Source organism: Ambystoma mexicanum, chromosome 6p (assembly GCF_040938575.1).
Source record: "Ambystoma mexicanum isolate Mex_15411 chromosome 6p, UKY_AmexF1_1, whole genome shotgun sequence".
Lineage (NCBI taxonomy): Eukaryota > Metazoa > Chordata > Amphibia > Caudata > Ambystomatidae > Ambystoma > Ambystoma mexicanum.
The window spans coordinates 43,554,046-43,576,740 of record NC_090935.1 but is presented as its reverse complement, the minus strand read 5'-3'; the positions used below and the strand labels follow the sequence as shown (position 1 = coordinate 43,576,740).

The 22,695-nt window shown below is 44.3% G+C and overlaps 1 protein-coding gene and 1 pseudogene across 1 annotated transcript in view; one reads left to right on the top strand and one right to left on the bottom strand.

The window, feature by feature from the left end:
* The window catches only part of GGT6 (gamma-glutamyltransferase 6), a 473,516-nt gene that overhangs the window by 173,192 nt on the left and 277,629 nt on the right, over positions 1-22,695 (top strand). The gene's annotated exons all lie outside the window — the stretch shown is intronic.
* LOC138512809 (U2 spliceosomal RNA) lies at positions 4,425-4,592 on the bottom strand (annotated as a pseudogene).

Here is a 22,695-nt window from a genome sequence, read left to right as displayed (position 1 = left end):
CGCAACATCTGGTCCCTGTTGGGCGAGGCGCGAGCCCCGCAAAATGGGATATTGACTAACCCCATTGAAGCCAGAGTCTGGGAAAAAAAATTGGAAAATCGGAATGCTGAGGACAATAAATCAACAGTATGGGATAGTCCTCCATTAGTAGCTCCGTTCGATATAGCATATGAATCTATTTTAAATAAAATAAAAGAGATAAAATCGTCACGAGCACCTGGACCTAATTGACTATCTAATATTGTTATCAGATCGCACCCCGTCTTTTGGGCCAGCCTATTGAGAATATTATTTGAGAAAATCTTAAAATCTGGTAAAATACCTTGTTCTTGGCAAATGGCAATATTAATCCCAGTGTTTAAAAAGGGAAATAGACTTGACCCTAGCAACTACAGGCTGCTCTCAATGTTAGATGCCACTGGGAAGATATTTGCCTCACTTCTGCTAAAAGAACTACAAGCATGGGCTGAGGGTTCTGGTGTATTGTCCAAATTCCAGAGCGGGTTTAGACAGGGGTATTTCACCTACCATAATATTATGATTATGGACATTTTACGAACTAGAGCTCTAAGAGGAGGGGCTCCTCCATTATATGCTTTATATATAGACTTTTTGGCGGCCTTTGATTCTATTCCTAGAAGCCATTTGTGGTGGAAAATAAATATAATGGGCTGTCCGAGAGGCCTTATATACTATCTAAGACTCCTACATCAAAATAATTCTGTGAAACTGAAATTAGATCAAGAAGGCCACACTACTACTAATATTATACAAAATAGGGGTGTGAAGCAAGGTTGTGTTACAGCGCCTCTAATCTATAATCTCTATGTATATGATATTCCCGAAGCAATAACTGCCGTAAACAACTGCTCCCCTAAAATTGGCAAAGCCTCCTGCCCTGTTTTAGCGTATGCCGACGATCTGGTGATTTTCGACTATACCATCAGTGGAATAGGCAGATATGCGGCGGCACTTTGGGAGTATGCAGAGGTGAACGGCCTCAGTATTAATTTAGGGAAAACAAAGGTTATGAGATATACTAAAAAGAGAGTATCCCGTGTATCACTTAAGGTAGGCCTGGTGAATATTTCCTATGTTCCCCAATATCGGTACTTGGGTATAGATTTTGAAGTCACTGGCGATTATGTGGCCTGTAAACAAGTGCGCACAATTAGAGCGGCGCAATTGACGGCCTTGTTTTACAGGTTTACTGTAAAGCAGTGTGGCTTTACGCTGTGGGGCATCCGGCAGCTGTATTTACAAGCTTTTTCCCCGGCCATAATATATGGACTAGAAGCCCTATTGGAGATAGATCTAGGATGGTTACAGGTGATTGAAGGCAAATTTTGGTGCTGTATTCTTGGCCTACCTCCCTGTATACCAATGGCCATAATTAGATTAGAATTGGGCTTGATCTCTCTAAAGGCGTTAGTACTGAAGAAGCGTGCATCACTATACTTAAAAATGACTCGTGATACTAGTAATGGATTACTAACAGCAGTCCATCAAGAAATGGCCAGGGAGAACCCGAGCTCCACAACTATTGATCAGATGACCAAATTGTACCTTGAAATTGGGTGGCAAAATAAGGAGGGGGGTTACTCCAGAAAAAGCTCAAAGGGCACTCTGTAAACGTATAGACCTCTGGGATTGGACTGAGAATTTCGAACATCTGAGGAGTTTGAGTAGTTATAAATTTGTGCAACATAGACTCTATGACTTCAAGAAACCACAGAGATATCTGAATATCTGCCCATCAGTTTGACTTAGACACTTCATCTTGTTACTTAGATTAGAGCAACTCCCTACTATGATGGTTACGGGAAGAAAAGCTAAGATGGCTGTTACATTGCGACTATGCCGTCTATGCAAAGTTCAAGATCAGTTGGAAACGGCCAAGCATCTTTTGACTGAATGCCCCGAGATGGCTAGCACATTTAATCCCCTGCTGGATAGTTATGTCCATGATAATGATTACATCAAGGATGACCTTTTCTGGAACCACTGCATTAATTCCAACAGGATGCGTTTGCTGACAGCTTTGTATACCATCTGGCTGAGGATTGAAGTTAGATTGGATATAACACTTTAAGTAACTGTATTGACTGAACAACTGTATTCTAATATCTATTTTATAGATAATTGTGTGGTGTGTATTCGATCGATGAAGATGATCTTTTTTATATCTCTTTTATGTCTTTATTACATTTTAATATTTTGCTTTTTTAATATGTTCTAGTTCTATCATATGAATTTGGATTATGCTATATTAATAAGATATTTATTTTATGTTTTTGCGTAAAGTTTATAACTTAAACTATATCACAATAAATAAATAAATTAAGTTCAAGGTTATACAGTTTTAAGCAATTCTCAGGGTTCCTTTCCCCAAGTTCCAAGTAACATAGTTCCAAACACAAAAGAGCGCCTTGAGGTTCTGTCCCCAAGTCAGTAAATTCTTCAGATCTCAGGGTTCCGTTCCCCAAGACTCTGTTTCAATATCACAAAATGATCCTTGCTATTTGTTTACGGTCCTTTGTCACACTTGTGTCCACTTGTATTTATTGGTTTTCACACAATTTAGTGTTCAATGTGCCTTTCTTTGGTTCAAGGTTAAAGTTCCACTGATTTTAGAATGTAGCATAAGATGCTTTTACTTGAATTTAAATTTCATTTAGTTTCAAAGTTAAAGTTCCAATGATTTTAAAGTTGCATTAATTTTAGGATTCAGCACACGGTTGGTTGTTACTTCAGAGTTCAACATATAGTGGTTTCAAAGTTTCATTCATTTCTGAACTCAAGATATAACAGTTATGCTTATTGGTAGAGTTTTCATTCAGTTCGGTATGCAATAAAGGTGGGTTGCATTCATAACACACTTTTAATTCAAACCGTTGTTTGATACTGCTTTAGTTTGATTTAATTGTAGAGCCCAACCCCCTGAGACTTTCGAAAACGTGTTTCCTTCAACACGCGACCACTCAATACAAAGGGCCTCATTACACGGTATGCGGTAACCATGGCGCTTTTAGCGCCATGGTTGCCGGCGGTATTTTACTGTATCCGCTTTGGTGGATGGTGGAATTACCGCCCTACTCCAAGGTGAGCGGGGGCGGTAATTCCCCATTCTGCAAGGCACTTCCCCATTCCCATTTCTGCCCCCATAGGGCTCAATGGGAATGGGGAAGGAGCTAATTACGGGACCGCAAATTGCGGTACCATAATTAGCACCAAGGTCCCTTTGCGGGCCCGTTCCTTAATGGCTGCTAAAACCAGCCATTGAGGTCGGGTCCGGCAAAGGGACCTCGTAGTAAGGCCGTAAGGGTTTACCGGTACCGGTGCCCTTACCAGTACCGGTAAACCCTTACCGCATTCCGTGTAATGAGGCCCAAAGTATTCTCAGTAATTCATTAGATAACAATGGTTCATACTGTAGACCTTCAAAAACGTGTTTCTTCAAACACTTGACCACTCTGATGCAAAATATTGCGTCAGAATGAAAGAGTACAAGTGCTCGCGCACCCGGTTTCTTACTTGTTAGAAACGCACCGGTTGCGTTCACAGCTTTCCCAGCAGTCTCGATCATATGACCTTCTGCATGTGATGTCAGGGCCCAACTCCTGCCCTCAAGCACTCCTGTGGTGAACTCTTGCCACAGGGGAACGAGCACCTTGACTACAGGTAGAAGGAACATCCTCTCTACAAGGCTCCCTTCACTATATTCAGCTAATTCCACAGATCCCCAGCTCCTGCACCACCCTTCCATAGATTGCCTCTCTCTGCAGACCTCAGTGTCTCGGCATGTTTTCCAAACAAAGATCCATGCTGTTTACACCGGCCTTCCTGCTGCTGCTCCTGTCGCTCTCTTTGCTTGTGGGCTGGTCGCCTTTTATACACATGCCCGGTGGTATGGTAAGCCTATTTTGCATGGCTCCGCCCCCAGATTTCCATGGGTCCCAGAGCGCCAGGGCCGAGGCGGCCAGGCACAGGAGGCAGAGCTCTGCCCAGCCAAGCTGCAGCCTCGGCCTGGCACTGGCCCCGTCACCTAGCGGCCGAAAGTCACCCTCAGCTGCCCAGGGGATGTTCCCCCAAGTGCGTCCCCCTCAGATAAGTCTTGGCCGTTCGTGGCCGTTCAGGGCCTTTCAGGGGTGAGGCAGGGCAAGGACAGTGCCCCCCATCTCCTCCTTGTGGTGCTGCTGCTGTAGGCTGAGTCTAGCTGGCTGGCTGGCTGGCACCTTTGCTTTGCTTTGCAGCTCCCGTGAAGAGCGAGCAAAGGGGCAGACTCTTTTTCTCATGTGACACAACAGCACCTTTTCCAAGACAATGAAGAAAATGAATCAGATTTAAACCAAAAAATATTGCAAAGTGCTCTTCTTTCAAGAATTGCTCAGTCTTTCTTTTTCACAGCATTTTTTCCCCAAGTGGGGAAGTGCACCAGTCCTGGAGGTACTACAATACCAGGTTGATGCGTGGAGTGGACAGAGCAAGCTCCCATTCCATCTCCGTGTTCCAAAAACCAATTTAATATATGGTCCCCAGATAGAGGACGTATCAGATATTAAACTGATATAAAAAAAGAAAAAAAAAGAAAAAAATCTGTTCTTAACGGTCTCCACATCACCCCTTTAACCGTCCCAATCCTCCAATTGCAAAAGAAGCCAATTAAAAAACACTGAATCAAAAAAACCAATCAAAAATGAAAAACTCCACAAATCAAAAATCATGTTGAATAAAAAACTAAATAAAATTCAAAAAATTAAAAGATCAATATATATATAAATATACACATAAATAAATATATATAAATATATATATAAAAAATAAATAAGACGAGTTTAAAAACTCACCCTCTGCGGCCAAAACTGCTGTGCTTGCTTCTTTTTATTAAACTGATAGGAAACGAAAAAATATTATTTATATTTATATATATTATTATTATTATCATTATTTTTTCCTTCTTCCTTTTTTTCCCTCTTTCCAATCCTCCAATTGTGAAAAGGCCAATTAAAAAAAAACACCAAAATCAAAAAAACAAAAACTCCTTTAATCAAAATTCTATAAATAAATATATAAATATTCATACAAATAAATATATATAAATATATATATATATAAAAAATAAATAAGACAGTGAGTTTAAAAACTCACCCTACCCCAGATCTTATAACATCAGATCTCTCCAAAAGTGCTAAAAATCAAATAATAGATAAATATATATATATAAATACATACACAAATAGATATATATAAATATATATATATAAAAACATAAATAAGACAGTGAGTTTAAAAACTCACCCTACCCCAGCTCTTAAGATGTTAAAATTCTCCAATTGCTCTGCTGCCACAACTGCTGAGCTTGCTCTTCACCCAAGGCTTTGGCGTCTAGGCAATATTATGTGTACAAAACACATAATGCCAACCTGGCACATTCTTGCAGAGAAAAACATTTATGTTACAAAACCAGCAATGCTCTGGATTTCCATAAGGCCTCCTTTATGGATGAGGAAATCTGGCAAAAAAGCCGATTATTCAACGGTTCTCTTCTCCACTGGAACCCCAAGAGTGCCATATCATACGTGGTCTCCCGCACCCCTGTCACGGCAAAAATCAAAGGTTGAAATAAATACCACACTTGTATCGCATAATCACACTGTCACATGAAATGGGAGATTGCTTTCCTCCTGTGGGCAACCCTCCCTCGGGCACACTGCCGACCTGGCCAGATGCCTCCGGAACATAAAATCTTTCAGAGGGAGTGCGTCCACCAACATCAACCAATTTATGTCTCTGCACATTAGTAACATCAGCAGATGAAAAAGTCTCCCACACCCTCAGCAACCTTGGACCCCCCAGGTTACCCACGGGCTCAGGCAAATCTTTCAGGTGGAGTGCCCTCAAGATCTCCCTGGGGACCACCCATTCTGCGTGCAACAACTCTGGAGGGGTCACCGATGGCAAAAATGTATCGAAACATTGATAAAAGGCAGGTAATATCAATGCCTTCGGCAACAAATTACTACGTGGAATAATTTGAAACCTTTCCAGCATATTCGCTGTAGCGTACCTCACTAATTGGGCTGCCAATGACGCCGAATGCTTCACAGTATTCACGCAAAAACCAATATAATGCCCTGTTAAAAAGATTTCCAAGTTCGGGACCCCTCTACCCCCAGCTGTCTTAAGTTTATACATTACACTCCTACGCACTCGATCCATCTTGGAGTGCCATACAAAGAAAAAGAAAAGCTGTTGCAACCGCAAACTTTGTTGTACTGTGGGGGGAAAAAACTAGAGCCAAAAAAAGTAAAATGGGTAGGAGTACTGCTTTCATTAGCAGAATCTTGCCTTCAATTGACAAAACCCTTAGTGCCCAAAAACCCACCTTTTTTCCACTTTTTTTGTTACATTCTCCCATTGCTCTGCCCATTCCATTCGGTCATTAAAAACCACCCCTAGCACTTTCACCCCACTTTCAGTTCTGCGAACGGGACAAGGAAGTAAGTTATCCCATGTACCCATTGTCAGAAATTCACACTTGTGAGTGTTCAGCTTGAAACCCGCTGCCTGACAAAACAGCTCAGTTTGTGTCAGCACCTGATTTACGGATTGAGCATCTCTGCACAAGGTAGTAACATCGTCCATATAACCAATGGTTTTTGCCTGAATTGTGGTCCCCGGGATTGGAACTCCTACAATCCCTGGATGGTCTTGGATTCTTATGTGCGGGGGTTCAATGGCACAAACATATATCAATGCTGACAACGGACACCCTTGTCTCACACCCGACAAAATCGGTACTCTTTTCGTCAAAGCACCATTAATCCGAATTTGGCTAAAAGCCCCTGTGTACAGGGTGGAAATGAAACTTAAAAAACAAACTGGGCACCCCATTTTTTCCAATACATTCAACATAAATTTGTGGGAAACCCGATCATATGCTTTCTCAAAATCTAAACTTAGGACTCCCAAAGGTGTCCCTCGTTCGATGGCTGCTTGCACTGAGTACCGGACAATTAACAAACTTTCATGTATACGCCTCCCTGGTACTGCGCAAGTCTGGTCAGCATGCACCAGAACTTTGATTACAGACCTCAGGCGGTTTGCATTCACCTTTGTTAAAATTTTATAATCCATATTCAGCAACGTGATTGGTCGCCAATTCTTTATATCTGATACGTCCCCTTCTTTGTATCGCAGGGTTATAATCCCTTTTTGCATGCTGGAAGTCAATTTGCCAGTCTTGAAACACACATCCACAACTTCCAACAACGCCGGACCCAAAATATCCCAAAAAGTGGCATACCATTCACATGGGAGACCATCACTTCCCGGGGTCTTCCTCTGTGCTGCAGCCATCACCGCTACCCATACTTCCTCCAATGAAAAGGGTTCCACCATTTTGTATTTTTGCGATGCCTCCAAATTATCTCGTATAGAGGCTTTAAACAATTGTCCCTGCTCCACATCCAAAACCTTTGGGGAATATAATAATAATAATCCTGTGCAACAGCTAACATGGTGTCCGGACATTTCATCGAAAGACATTTCGTCAAAAGACATTTGGTCGACGGAATTTGGTTGAAAACCAAATGGTCGAATTTTTTTTTAATATATATATATATTTTTTTTTTTAGGTTGTAGTTTAGAGAAAAAAGGGTTTTTTAGAAAAAAAAGGGAGTTGGGGGGAACCCCCCCAAAAAGGAACCCCCCCCAAAAAAAAAAGGGAATATAACAAAAAAATAAATTCGACCATTTGTCTTTCGACCAAATGGTTTCGACCAAATGTCCTGTCGACCATTTTTTTTGATGAAATGTCTGGTAACCAGCTAACATCCCCTTTGTTGTGTTCTGTGCCACTCCCTGTGTGTTAATAAACTCTGTTGGCATCACCTTCTGAAAATGCGACGTCTTAAAGAGAAACCTTGTGCATTTTTCATTTTCTTCAAAGTTCTTAACTCTCGAGTTAAAAATAATGGTCTTTCCTTGCTCATGCATCCACCTCTCTATATCTCTTTTCACTGCATCTGATTCCTCCTGCACTTCCACTCCCATATCCTGCAACTGGTGCAACGTTTGTTGTGAGCCCACCAACATTCTGTATATCGAGTCGTTTTTCCTAGCAGCCTCTTGACCACAGGCTATAAAAAACCTTTTGGTCTTCATTTTAATCTCTTCCCACCAATCTAAGATAGATGGGTAAGACTCATGTTGTAACACCCACTCTTGTAGCAGCAGTCGGAAGCGTGAACACGTATCTCTGTCTTTTAGTAGCTGAATATTCAATTTCCATGAATTCCTACACTTCGGTGCACAGGATGGCAACCCAATTGTTGAAATTACTAAATGGTGGTCTGAAAAAAGGGTAGGTACCACTTCCGTAACACTCGTCACAAAGGATTTTGACACAAGAATAAAATCAATTTGTGATTGTATCAAACCATTATTTTCTCGATATGTGAACACAGTCCCAGGAATATTATGAACTGTGTGAGTGTCTGCAAGGTGTAGGTCTTCTATAAGTTCTTTTAGTATTTCGGACGAGTTGTCCTTGTTCCCAGTGCTTACCGGTCTACCTCCCCCCACTCTATCTGCAGGATGTAATATGCAATTGAAGTCTCCCATGACTATCAATGGAGTGCCTCCTGCACAAAAGGTCCGCAATGCCTGAAACAATGAAATCCTTTCTTGCTTATTCGCGTTAGCATATACACTAAGCAGTTTGTGTTGTGTATTTTGCCATTCAAAGGACACTTGGAGCACTCGACCGGGTGTCAATTCCACATATCTCACATCCATCATCAAATGCGAGTTAAATAAAATATCGGTACCTGCATTCTTATTCTCATTGGAGCCCGACCAGAAAGAGGGACCGTTTGTCCAGTCTGAACTCCACTTTCTATTGGTCACATCCCACAACATAGCACACTCTTGTAAGCAAAAGATTTCACACGGGATGGTCGCAAAAAATGCAAACAAAGCCAGACGCTTTGTACCATTGTTAATCCCTCTTACATTGAGAGTCGCTACTCTCAAGGTGGTAGTTTTACAAGGCTCCATCACTAGTTTTGTTTTGATGATGACTTTGACTCTCTGAGGAGAGACCGACTCCGGTCTGTTTTCTGTTTTCTTTTCGAACGCCTAGCTACCTTTTGAAAATGCCGAGCCTCCTCTTCCTCACTCTCCGGCTCTGACGAGGACTCGGTCTGAGGTCTATTTTTTATATTAACTTGTGAATCCACCGGGTCCACAGATTCACATTGAAAAATATCATACATGTTTGAAGTTTCTATTTCCTGAGTATCAAGGTGTACACATGATTCAGCCAAATCAGAGCCAACAGTTTTACTCTTTGCTTTCCTGGCACTTACCACGGTACTCCAGGCCACCTCTGCTTGTCCCATACATTAATTGGTCTGGGCTACAGTAACTCTTCCTCTCTCTGATTGATTTTTGAACCCTTGGTGGTAAAGGAAGAGGTGAATCTGTAATCTGCAGGAGTTGAGACATCCACTATGGGAATCGATGCACCCTCACTCTTCTCCAACTCCATATCCTCTTTTGCATCTCTGTTATCAGTTGGCCGTCTAGGTGGAACCTCATCATCCCCAGACCTTCCGGACTCCTTATCCATTCCAGATTCCTCCTCCATACCACCAGGGACTGCATCCTCTCGTGGCACAACACCTGAAGCTGGAATACTGTCCGGAGAAAGCGAATACTTACTGTATTCCCATCTTAACTCTTCTAGAGTACCAAGAACATCTCTTGATTCGCAAATCTGTATAAAACATGCGGCCAAACATTCATTTTTCTCAGATGAGAACTGTACCCCCTTATCAGGACCTTTTGGCTATCTCTTCACCATATCTCTCACTAGGTCTAAGACTTCCTCTTTTTTCCGATCAGGTGATGCATCTATTGTCTTTTTAACTGTATCTTCATCAATTTGATCTTCTTTTTGTCTCAATTTCTCCAATGTATTGAGAAGGTGTGTGGGTCTTTCACGATATTCATGGTAGACATCACCCCCACTGGCAGCTTGGGCATACGTCTGGGGAGTCGTAGGACAGTTTTCGGCAATATGTCCCTCCAAGTCACAATAGTTAAATCTCAGTGGCTTGTCACACTCCGCAACCTTATGACCTGTGCTCCCACAATTCCAGCACTTATCCTTCGGACAATCCTGCTTTGTAAGCCCACATTTTCTGTAAAACCTGCAAAAAACTGGTTGATTGGGGTAGTACAGAAACCCATTTTGATCATGAATCTTGAAAACCCCAGGGGGATGACACAAACCTCCTATGCCATCTGCGTTCTTTTTTTAACACAACCACAAATCTTCGGTTTCCATTAAAATATCCAAACTTGTTTTTCTGTTCGTAGCCACCTCTCACCTCATCACAATAAATGGAGAGCCAGTTGCTGATCTTTTCTGCTGAGACAAACGGATTGTACATATGAACAGTCAACGGTATTGTCTGACGGACATAACAAAGTTCAACCAGAATGCCTTCCAAGATATTCTTCTTCTCTTTTTCTGCTCTATAAACTTTGTAAGCGCTCAAAGATGAGGCTTCATCTGAAAAGGTGAAATCATAGGTGAAGGCATACCTATGTTCTTGCATACAAAATATTTTACTTTTTTCGGCTTGAAGGGCATCAAAAAGTACCTTCTTGACCACATAGTCAAAATCTTTGTCCTCTCGAAACTCCTGCTGTACTGTAATCTGTATCGAATTCCTCAATTGCGTTGCCGGCGGTTTGGCCTGTGGTGGCGCAGCCCTAATGGTTGAACCAGTCCGAAGCGTACTCCTCCAAACAAAAATCCGGTGGTGATGCTAGCCACCCCCCTCTCCTCCTCAGGGAGGGAGGGTGACTGCTTCCTCCTCTTCACGGAACAAGGTCCCAAAACAAAGTAACAAAAGTTTCTCAGCCCTTCTAAGCAGGATCAGAAGCCTATCCCCAGACCCGTAGACCTGGGGGATCAGCTGCAAAGAGGGTCTCCTTGGACCGGACAGGCCAGACAACAAGGTGAATCTCTGCGCTTGATCTATGCTAAAAGGCCGAGAAGCGATGCCCACAAAGGGTTTGCCGGAAAGACTGCTGCTCGGCAGCTACCCTGCTGACTCGGAGCAACACTCTGCTGCAGAACCCCAGATTCCTCGGCCAGGAATAGCATTTGCATAACCAGCATGCCCGGCGGTATGGTAAGCCTATTTTGCATGGCTCTGCCCCCAGATTTCCATGGGTCCCAGAGCGCCAGGGCCGAGGCGGCTAGGCACAGGCTGCAGAGCTCTGCCCAGCCAAGCTTCAGCCTCGTCCTGGCACTGGCCCCGTCACCTAGCGTCAGAAAGTCACCCTCAGCTGCCCAGGGGATGTTCCCCCAAGTGCGTCCTCCTCAGATAAGGCTTGGCCGTTCGTGGCCGTTCGGGGCCTTTCAGGGGTGAGGCAGGGCAAGGATACGCCCATTCTCTGTGCATTGTGCAAACAGTCTTGGAACAAGCTACCACTTGCACTAAGGACAGATCCAGTGTTCCTCTCATTGTGGAATAAGGTCAAAACATGGCTGTTCTCACAGTCAAATTAACTACCACTCTGAGCTATCGTGATTGTATGAGCAAGCTGCCCCACTGAACACGCTCTTAGCCTAGCCTGTATCGGTATTACCCAAATTGTTTGTTTACAATTGTTCGAATGAACAATTGACCGAATTTAAAGGGTCACAATTGACCCTTTCACAATTGACCGCATATATGTATGTAGATATATTACATGGACGCAGTAGCGTCCATGTAGTTATGGTTAAGTTGGTGTTTCCATAGGAAGAGCATTTTTTGGGTGGCTTATAACTTCGCTCCCCTGGACGAATCCTCACCAAACTTTGCAAAAAAAGTATGTGGCCCACTCTGAATTCTTTTGCAAAGTTTGGAGAGGTTTGGTCCAGGGGGGGCAAAGTTATAGGGGGGTCCCAAAACTTTTGTTTTTTCCCATAGACATAATGGGAAAAAACTTTGCTCACGCCTACAGCCCAAACCGCTGGACGGATTTACACCAAATTTGCGGCAGGAGCGGGGGCTTGGTCCCGAAAGCGTGCTTTTGCAAATTTGGTGTAAATCCGTCCAGTAGTTTTTTTCAAAATTACCAAAATGTAAGGCAAAAAAATTAGTGATATCTCTGTTCGCTCCGCGGACAGACTTCCCGGTTCGCTCCGCGGACAGTGCCCTGATTGACCGAGGGGCTTGCGTGATGTCCGCGGACATGCGACCTGCTCGCTGATTGGACGGCGTGGTGCGTGAAGCGCGTCAGATTTTCTGTGGCGCCTGCCGTCTTGCATTCGCGGACGACCGCGGACAGCGCGGTGAAACTTGGATTAAAAATTGTTTAGTGGAGTGTGTTGGTGTGTAAGAGTGTTTGGGGAGGGTGGGGGAGTATGAGATAGGTTCAATGAGCTGTTTCTTTTATATGCTAGACACTTTTGTTGCGTTCGATTTGTCTGCGGACAACACGGCTGTTCTGAAATGTTCTATATAAACTAAATGGTGGGGTGTTCTGAGGACGGAGGATGTGTCCGTTTTGTTCGCAAGCAAGCTAAAATTGAGCTAAGAACACTTGCGGTGTCCTTAAATGTTCGTACATAAACAAAATGGGGGTGTCCTGAGGACGCTGTCCGTATTGTACTCTGGCAAGTTGAATGTGTTCTAAGAACACTTGCGGTGTCCTGAAATGCTCTGATTACTTACCGGTAATCTTCATTACTCCTAGTCCTACTCTTCCTCGTCACAGTACTGACGACCCTCCTCACCCTCCCTGCGGGGAAGGCCCCATGCTCCGGCTTGGTAATATGAAACTGAGTGATGTGGATGTGGGGAGGAGTTATAGGAATTTAAAGAAATAGAAGAAGGTCCTGTGTCGGAGGCAGGGGCCTCATGAAGTATGTACTGGGACGAGGAAGAGTGGACGTGGAGGTAATGTTTGCAATTAAACAAAATGGGGGTGTTCTGAGAACGCTGTTCGTATTGTTCGTTGTCAGGTTGAAAGTGTTCTAAGAACTCTCCTTATGTCCATTGACATTACAATTTCCTATGGGCCTTACCCAACTTTTTGTCCACTAAACAAACGATAAATCAGGCTGCTGTGCGTCGACATTATGTGATACTCCTATCACTTGCCCCATCGACCTGGCTGACCTGCTTTTGCGACACTAAATCATATCTCCCGCCCCTAAGCCTGACATTATCAAAGCATTCATAGTCCCCGTCTTTCTCCGTGACGGTACAGGGTGCGTAGCCAAACGCGCCCAGTCGTCTCCAGTCCTACGCGACATTACACAGAACCCGGAAAACAACACAGATCATCTCACAACACATATGAATATGGCACCTTCATCATGTATGCTGCACACACTGCCTATGTTTCTGCATGAGTAGCTTAGTATACTGGATAGAACTTCATAATAGAATGCTATTTATATCAATGCATTGCTTAATGCACTAATTAGCTCATGATATTTATCCCAATGATCCTTGACAGTTTTTGGTCAGCATTATAAGAATCCCTTGTACAGAGTTTTTATGAAAAGTAAATGCACATGTGATGTCATCAGTGATGTCATCAATGACATTTGTGATGTCATCTTTGATGCCCTTGGTGTTAGTGTTAGCAGTGCACCGTGGCGCGAGTTATAGTTGCTTATCTTACCATAACTGCCAAATTTCAGGGGGTTTTCGGTTTTACTTTGAACCATAACGTCCCTTTAACAACGTTTTTTCACTGAATTTCATAGGTTTTTAGTAGCGCAACTTAACCATAACGTCCCTTTAACAAAGTTTTTTTACTGAATATCTATATATATATATATATATATATATATTTTGGGCGGGTGTGGGTTGGGAGGGGGGTCGCGGGGGTTTCCCCCCGCATATATGTTACAATTGACCTTCACAATTCGGTCAATTGTGAAAAGGTCAATTGTCATTCGAACAGTTGTAATACGAACAATTTGTATACAACCGCCTGTATCACCAGATGATCCCCTAAGCCTTACTACAGAATGTCCCAAGCCATGTTATAAACACTGTATATACTGTATATCTTGCATAAATCCCCATCCATTGTACATTTTCCTTATACATCTGTAAATATTAATGTATCTTTTTTTTTCATTTGTTTCTGTATACTTTAGGATACGCCTTGCATATATCCCCACCTATTGTACATTTTCTGTATACATCTCTAAACATTATTGCTTATTTCTCGTGTTCCTCTGTGTATGTTATGATATCCTCTCCCATTGCACATGTTCTAAATATGTCTGTAATTATGATTGTCTCTCCTTTTACTGTTGTAACCTTATTGTACACTAAGCAAAAGTGCCCAGATACCTCCGGGTTTGTTGCGCCAAACAAGCAAATAAAACAAACAAACCCTCCTGCAGTGGGTATGCCCTCACCCTTTAGTGTGACTGGTGGGAAATGCCACACTCTGACTTTGCAGTTCCCCAGGGCTTCCTCCAGTACTCTGGAATTAAATTGGGAAGCCTTATTTTCCATGTCTTCTATCCAGGGACAGCCTTTGGTCGCTGTCTCCAAGCATTCATGGATTGATGTGCCTTTCTCCAGGCTGCGACTTCCTTCACCTGCTTCCTGGTCCCCACGTCCTGTGCCAGGCAGCAGGATTCCTAGGATTATCTAGTATTTCCTCCTGCCAGATAGTGCATCTCTCAAACCTCTCTGGTACTATCTTCTGCCAGAGTGATTTTCCTCTTTTCTGTTACTACTCCCTGTTGCTCAGCAATTCTCCTTGTCTTCAGGATCGCCTTCTGCCAAACACTGGTTTTGTTCTTTTATTTTACTGCTTCTTGCCTGGAAAAGTACTTTCTGTTTTTAGAATTGCCGCCAGCCAGGCAGTGGTTGCTCCAGCACTCTTCCCTAGTATCAAGGCAACATTCAGAAACACGTCTGTTTACCATGGGCCAAAGCCAAACAGACCCCTCTCTGGGCTCTTTTATACCTATCTGGCTGTGGCACCTGCTCTAAAGTGATCTCTAATTGGCCAGCGTCGTTCCATTTCTATATCTCAATCTCGGATAGGTTATTCCTCCGAACTCACCTCAACTCTCACACTGAACTTGTTGGCGGTCTGCACGACCATCAATCTAGATTCTGAGCATCCAGAGGCACAGAAACTGCTCTTCTGAACTCCCGTGAAGAACTGCTTGCATCCCTGGATTCCAGCTCCCCTGCTGTCCTCATCCTTCCCAATCGCTCCTCTGCATTTCACATGGTCCACAACTCCATCCTCGTACAAAGGCTCCATGACACCCTTGGTATCCCGGAGCTTGCACTGGACTGGCTGACCTCCTTCAGAACTGACCGCTCCTCCCAAGTCATCCTGGGCACCTTCTCCTCTCTTACTTCCTTCTTCACCTGTGGCGTTCCCAGGGCTCTATTCTCTCGTCTTGGCTCTTTAACATCTACCTTACTCAGCTGGCACGCCTCATCTCCTCCTTCTCCAACTTCCAGTGTTATGCTGACGACACACAACTCCTCTTCAAACTTCCTGCTAACCCCCTTGCACCTTCCATCATCCCTGACTGCCCTTCTGCCATCCAGGCCTGGTGCACTTGCCCCGGTTCACCCTCCATCTTCTGCGTGCCTTTACCTTTCATTGGACGTCAACTTGTCCCCATGAGCACACCAGCACCTATCCCATTCCCTCTCCCTTCTGCACTTGCACGTTCTGAACACTCACAAGGCATAGTAGGTTTGTCGTCCCCTCCCCACTGTACTGATATGTATATTATGCATATTTTTATTGTGATGTTTCTCATCCCTTGTACCCTCCCTTTTGCCCTGTGAAACAGTATTTACTTCCTGTATAAGTGCCTAACAAGCGAACAATAAATACAACAAGTAAATAAATAAATGGTCCTCTGGGCCTTCATTATATCATTATTAGTCATGTTCAGGGATTGGCCTGTGAAAAAATGATTTTATTAATTATTTATAATTATAAGGACGTAAGCTTTCATTAGTGTGTGTGGCATGTGGCTCCATCTTGAAAATCCTTCCGTCTGGCTGAGGGCCTCTGTGGTGCGGTCTCCTCCACTGGCTGCAGCATCAGCGGTGATAGGGTAACTGAACTATCAGCTTGCCAAGCTCTCGGCTGTTCACCTTTATGAATGTAAGTCAACCTGATTGGGTTTCTGAAGACCTCAGTGTCCTGGATAAGTGGGGAGGCTTCATGGTTCAGAGGGGTATGAAGGTTTGTGACTCTACAGGAGATATGGCGCCCATAATGCCCCTTTCCCAGTACACTGGCTCGGCTCAGGTCAGGGGTATAAGGACTTGGCTACTTCTTTGCTGAAATCGCAGTTACAGGGATATAGCACTCAGTTTGCTTTTTGCCTCAAGTCACTGTCATAGGAATATAGCGCCCAACTAGCTATTTGCAATCGTCCCTAGGATATAGAGCCTGGTACACTCACCTATATTCCAAGGGATATAGTGCCATTCTCACACCTCTGGGATATATGCCCAACCCTCTTTTCAGAGGTCTAGAGCCCAGCCCACTCCATGGTCTAGTGCCCAACGCACTTAGGGAGGCAGTGCCCTGCTGACTGAGGACTATGGTGTCCGGTTCACTTGCAGATGGGTGTAGCACCCAATTCACTCTGGGATATAATACCCAGCTCGTTGTTCAGCTCGTAGGTCACACCAATGAATCAGTGAATCTTGAAAAAACTGGAGGCAAGGAGGGGGTCGGCCTAACTGTAAGAATGGCCCCCTCGTGGCAGGCCTAGCTCCCCGTGAGCCCTCCGGGCTCTCACAGATGACACAGAGTATACTGCTTTCCGTCCGGGCTCCACGTGTGCTCTGACGAGCGCATGTGATGCGGCCCCATTATTTATTATACGGCACACGAGGAAGAGTTACGTCATTCCGCAGCTGTCTCATTTAAAGGGACACCACACTCCTCCTTTTCCATAACAAACAACAAACAGAAAAGCAAGGCCAGTACACAAACAACAGGCCATGAACAATCCAGCAAACCAACATTGTCTACTCAGTCGCCAATGATACCATCGACTGTTCGATTCATGTGTTCAGCACATAGTCCTTTAGGTGAGCAGGTCTCTCCCTCCCTACTCGTTGGGGATATCGCCGGCCCCCTTCCCAGCTCGGCCTCTCCCCACCTGCCTCCCCTTGGGCCATAGGAACCTGAGAACAGTCATAGCCTCCACCTTTATCGAACTCTTCTGCACACTCGCTTCCAGGGGAAACCTCCGGATGGGTGCCTTCTCTCAGCTTCTTGAAGAAATGTGAATTTCTTGTGACGGTGGCATTCCTGTCCGATGCAATCACTATTGAACCCTTTACTGCTATCACGTCCATGGGGTTCAGTTCATATGGCAGAGACAGTTTCCCTTGGGGGTGACGGTTTCGCACAATCACCTCATCTCCAGGGGCCAGCGGGTATGGCTGAAGCCCTGTTCTAGAATTCTCATCTTAATTTCTGGACCTTGAGGTGAATTGAGGACTCCTGCTGGTGCCTTTTTCCCTGCTGAACTTCTGCCAAGCTGTGTTGGTTCCAAGACAGCACTGCGAGCATCTTGCTCTTGCTGTTTTCTCATAGGCGGGCCCTCGCGCGATCACGTGACTGGGTCACATGACTCTACAAGGAAGTTTAAATTCTGCACACAGCCACCCTTGCGGCGTTAAGCCCTGGAGGCTGTAACGGCTGTAGCTACTGTAGCTACTGTTTAGCTGTTTGGCTGTGACCTGTGTACCTGTTTACGGGTCACCCTACGGACATGAGTACATGGCACGTGTATTCTTGGCTGAATAAGGAGTCTACTTGTTTTTCACTGCTTATTGTATCTCTGGGACGGAGGGGGAGAGACAGACTATGGCGGCTCCTTAAACTGTCGGGCGTTCCCTGTGTCTGAGAGATTTTGGCGTTAGAGTGGCATCACAATGCCATTTCTGTTTACGTGGCGCAAAGTGCACCATATTTTTTTGCTAAGCCTGAAGGTGTTCATGGTGTGAAGACACGGTTTGTGCTGCTCGGGACGGACGGGTGTTTCATGTGAATCTCCCCTTAAATCTTATGATATACTACGAAGAGGAAGTGCCCAAGTTGTTCTTGGAAAAGCCTTAGTAATCTCATAAAAGCAAACCACTCAGCGGTATTTGCAGCCAAGAAGGACCAGTATTCACATATTGGTATCAAAGTGGTATTGGTATTAACTTTAATCACTGATTGATTTTTTTTTATTGAACTTATCTGAGTACTTTTATGTCCGGTGGACTGTGGGGTGCTTCTGTTGGTCCCACCCTTTGACCCACAGTCTTTTGTGAGTGTTGGTATCTGTATAATTTCAATGAGATCAGGTTTGTGCAGTGGGGCTGGCCTGCTCGCCTGCCCAGAAGCATATGCTGGTACCAAGTGAAGTAGGACGACCCCAGCCGGTTGATCATACAACAGTTTCACTGAATATGAGAAGTCCATCTATGTTGGTGTTTGTATCCCTTTTACCAGAAACAGGGGTCAGTTTTGCTGCTGAAGAAGAGGTAAACGCATTCGAAATACAAGACACAGCCATTAAAATTGTGTCAGGAAACCCACCCCTTCCCCTTGAACCAGCAGTGACAATCTGTAATGGGAGGAAGGAGGTATAGGTTAGGGTGGAAAGTTCTTCGATGCTGAACAAAACACAGCGAGCCTATAAGAAGTGGAACCCGGGGGCATCTATTCATGTAGTAGCACCCCGGGCGTCTAACCTCACTTTGTAATCGAGGCCAATTCCTGGCCAAAAGATTATGGACCATTACTTTGTCAAATCTGCACAACGAGTACAGAGATTAAAACTCTGCCAGCACTGATGGGGACAGCAATGCTTGACCACTCGGTGATGGCGTTTCAGCCCACTTTTGGGGGGCTAAAAGACCTGACTGATATTCGCATCATCGAATTGGCTAACCAAGCAGAAGGGGAACTGGAGGCTTTAAACATTGATCCTTCTAAACTTCAGCCATCAATTCCATGTGATGCTCCCACGTTTGACTCCCCAACTCCCTTGGTTGATATTATAAATGAAGACTCTCCCCACCCCTTTCAAGAAGAGCAACATCCTTCCGAATAGGAGATATTGCAGGAGCTTATGAAGGTTCCTCCGAGTTACACCATACTTTAAGTAAGGTGGATGAGCGTATTCGCCTGTCTCACCCCACTGTGTCAGCTTTAAACATGGTGTTAAGTTCATTCGTCGCCCTATACGATAACATTTGGGCGGAGTTGAAATCTACTAATATCATCCTGGCCGATGTTACTTTAAAACTTGAAGAACTTGGGTCTGAGGTTCGATTTGCCAACCTGGGGCCAAGGGAGGTGGTGGCACCTGGGGATGGGCAGCAGTTGAGAGTAAATCTTGATAATGGCCCGGGATCTGTTATTGATAGGGTAGGGAGTTTCAAACAAAATGAAACTGATCCTCAAATTGATAACCAAGCCTGTGCTATTACTGGTATTGATGCTAGTATTATCGACATCACTAATGACCAACCCAATGTTGGGGAGGATGTAAGAGCAGTTTGCGATGGTGAAGGGGGATTACCCAAAAGTGCAAGCCAGTTCCCAGATTCCAAAAAAATCTGTAATAGCACCAATGGGCAAAGCATCGAAGCGGAAAGTGGGGGCCAGGAAAAATAGAATTCTATCTCTAAGAATGGCCCACCGCACACTGTTTCGTGCTAGATTGTCTCCTGTCCCGGAACAAGTGATTTCAACCTCTGAACCTGTGTTAAATGCTCAAATAATATTAGAGAATGTACCAATTGCACCTGATAGACAGGAGGGCACATGTATTCCTTAAATTCCAACTAATGAGCCATTTGTAAAGAACGTGGAATTTTCTGAGGATAGTGGGACCCTCGATATGAGCCTTGGCCTGAAGTCGAAAGGCTTTCCTGCCATTCCACTCTCTTTTCGCTATCCTCTTGGGATGTGGGGTGACCAGGCAGGGGGTTCACATAGATTTGGCTCATTTACTAACCAATTTCAGTCTATTTGGGGCCCATTGGAGGGAGCAAGTACTACAATGCAACTGCTAGGGAATAGTGTTGCAGGAAAAAGTGTGACTAGCTGTACAATAATTAACCCTTTGGTTGAATCAAATGAGGCTATTACCAAGGGCCCTAGAGTTGTAAATGATTTACTCCTCCCCATGTCGGCCAAAGAGAGCACTTCTAACACACAATTGTTAATCCCATGTCCCAATCCTATTTTGACTCTGGATTGGGTGGTGACAGGCTCTGGATCGGGAAAATCAACAATCCTTAAGGGGTGGCTGATCTTCCCCATTAATCCAATTATCCCAGATTTTCTGGATTGGGAAAATCAACATTCCTTAAGGAAGTGGCTGATCTCCCCCATGAATCCAACTATCCCAGAGTTTCTGCTGGGATGAATGATCTATTGCAGCGTCTTCACTACCCCTCAAGCACCGGTGTGAGAGAATCCATGAAAGCACCTGTTAGGAGTGGAGACCCTCAGCAGGGCCCTATTAATCGCCATTGAATACAAATTCTTATTCGGATGCCCTTAAAGGGAAATCAGCAATATGTACCGAGAAAGGTGGGGGTCGTAAAATTTACCAAGTTGAGATCCACTGTACCTTGGACTCAGATTATCGGATCTGTATGAAACGGCCAAACATATTAGCCATTTTTGCGACTATCCCAAGTTTAGCTTTGGTGTCATCGGCAGACATTGGGAGGGTTTCCTTCCCAGTTAGAGAGGATATGAATACTAGCATTATGTCCCTATCCTCTCCGCTGGTAAGAGAACTTATTTCTACCCAAAGTGAAGCATTGGCAGAATTGGGTTTTGTAATCTCTCAGATATATGAGCCAAGTTTGGTATCCATCAGAATGGGGTGGCTCAACCCCGTGTAAATTCACCTATGGCTACTGTTATACCTGACAAACTGGCCCAGAGTGGAATGTCAAATGACATGGACTGGGCATCTATCATCTCCTTCTTATGGCAAAAACTGGTCCCATGAAAAGGACATCTCTTTGGGCGATCACTGGAAGAGCATTCCATTATGCCTGAAATCTTGGAACACCCGAGGCAATGCCCATATTTTTACTAACACTGTATGTATGAACACATTGAGAACGGCCAATTGTATTTGCCTGCAGGACACATGAGTAATCTCAGCACCAACTTTGGATGGATACAGTGTTTTCAGCCAGCCGCGAGGGATGGGACGGGGGGAGATACTTGGGTGGTCTCCTAACAGCGGTAGATGTTTCTTTGGGTCTCAGCGGGGAGGCAATTGCAGGCCTGCCTTTTGGTGCATTGGGGGTTGAATGTAGGTCAGAGGGCGGATCGATTAATCTCCTATTGCTTAATATTTATTGGCATAGGGGCATCGAACCGGCTGACCCTTTTGTAGATGGTAGCTGTCGGATAGTGGATGAGTGGATGATAACTAACCCAGAGGATAGGGTGGTCATTGTGGGTGATCTGAATGCTGATTGTGCTTACTCCAACAAACTATGGGAATTGGAAGAGATTTGTGAGGGTAACTCAGATCAATCTGTTGGACAGAAGTGGAGAGTAGGTCTTGGCAGCTGGGGGTTGTTCCCCCTGGTGGGGAAAATTAGTGAACCACAGAACATCAGTGAGTGGCATACTTGGCACAGAGGGTATAGCTCATCCTTGATTGACTATATTTTCATTGATACTTTCCTAATGAACTCTTGCCTGTCATTTCAAATTTTTAAGAACGATTCGAGTGACCACTGTATTCTTACGGCACAATTTAATTGGGTTCTGAACATCAGGAAATGTAGGCATAAATTACAACTAACTGCTAAGGTAGGGTGCAATGCAGTTAGATAGATGGAACCGAACATTTGTTGTTTGAATTCTAACATATACCATGCATTGAACTGCTCGACCTATGACTGGAAACTCCAGAACTTTAATGCAATTGAGTTCCAGTCATTTGTGGGACAGATGATAGATAAGATCGCCCCAAGGAAGAGAGCTACTAGTTTGGGCCAAGTTAGGCATGCCCACTGTTACAACGCCAATGTGGTATCTGCAAAAAAGATCTTACGGAGATCAGTGAGGCAGATCCAGAGCACTGTTCAAGATGAGTAGGCAGCTAGTTGGGAAGCTAAAACAATCATATAAAAACCACTGTAAATCAGTTAAACATGCAATGTTTCAGAACGATGCAGAAAAGATGCTTGGCATCCTAATAGCAGCCGATGTAAGTGCATTCTGGTATTTGGTGAATGGACAGGACCCGAACTATTCCACCTGTCAGTCAATATCAGAAAAAAGACTGGATCGAGTCCTTGTGTGAAAGATTTGGGAAGGCCTCGGTAGATCTTCCGTTGGTCTTGGATTTAACTAGAGAGGACCGGTGGAATCCCCAAGTAGATCTCGAAACCATCTTAAAATTGATTTCAAGATGTAAGCGTTCGAGGGCCCCTGGGCCAAACAGCCTTACAAATAATACTTTCAAGGACAACCCAAACCTATGGGCCCAGCTCTTGTGCCTGGAGTTCAGTGATATACTGTCTTCGGGAGTGTGCCCTATATCTTGGAACACAGCTCATGTTGTCCCGCTCTTCAAGTGTGGTAGCAGGACTGATCCGACGAATTATCGCCCAA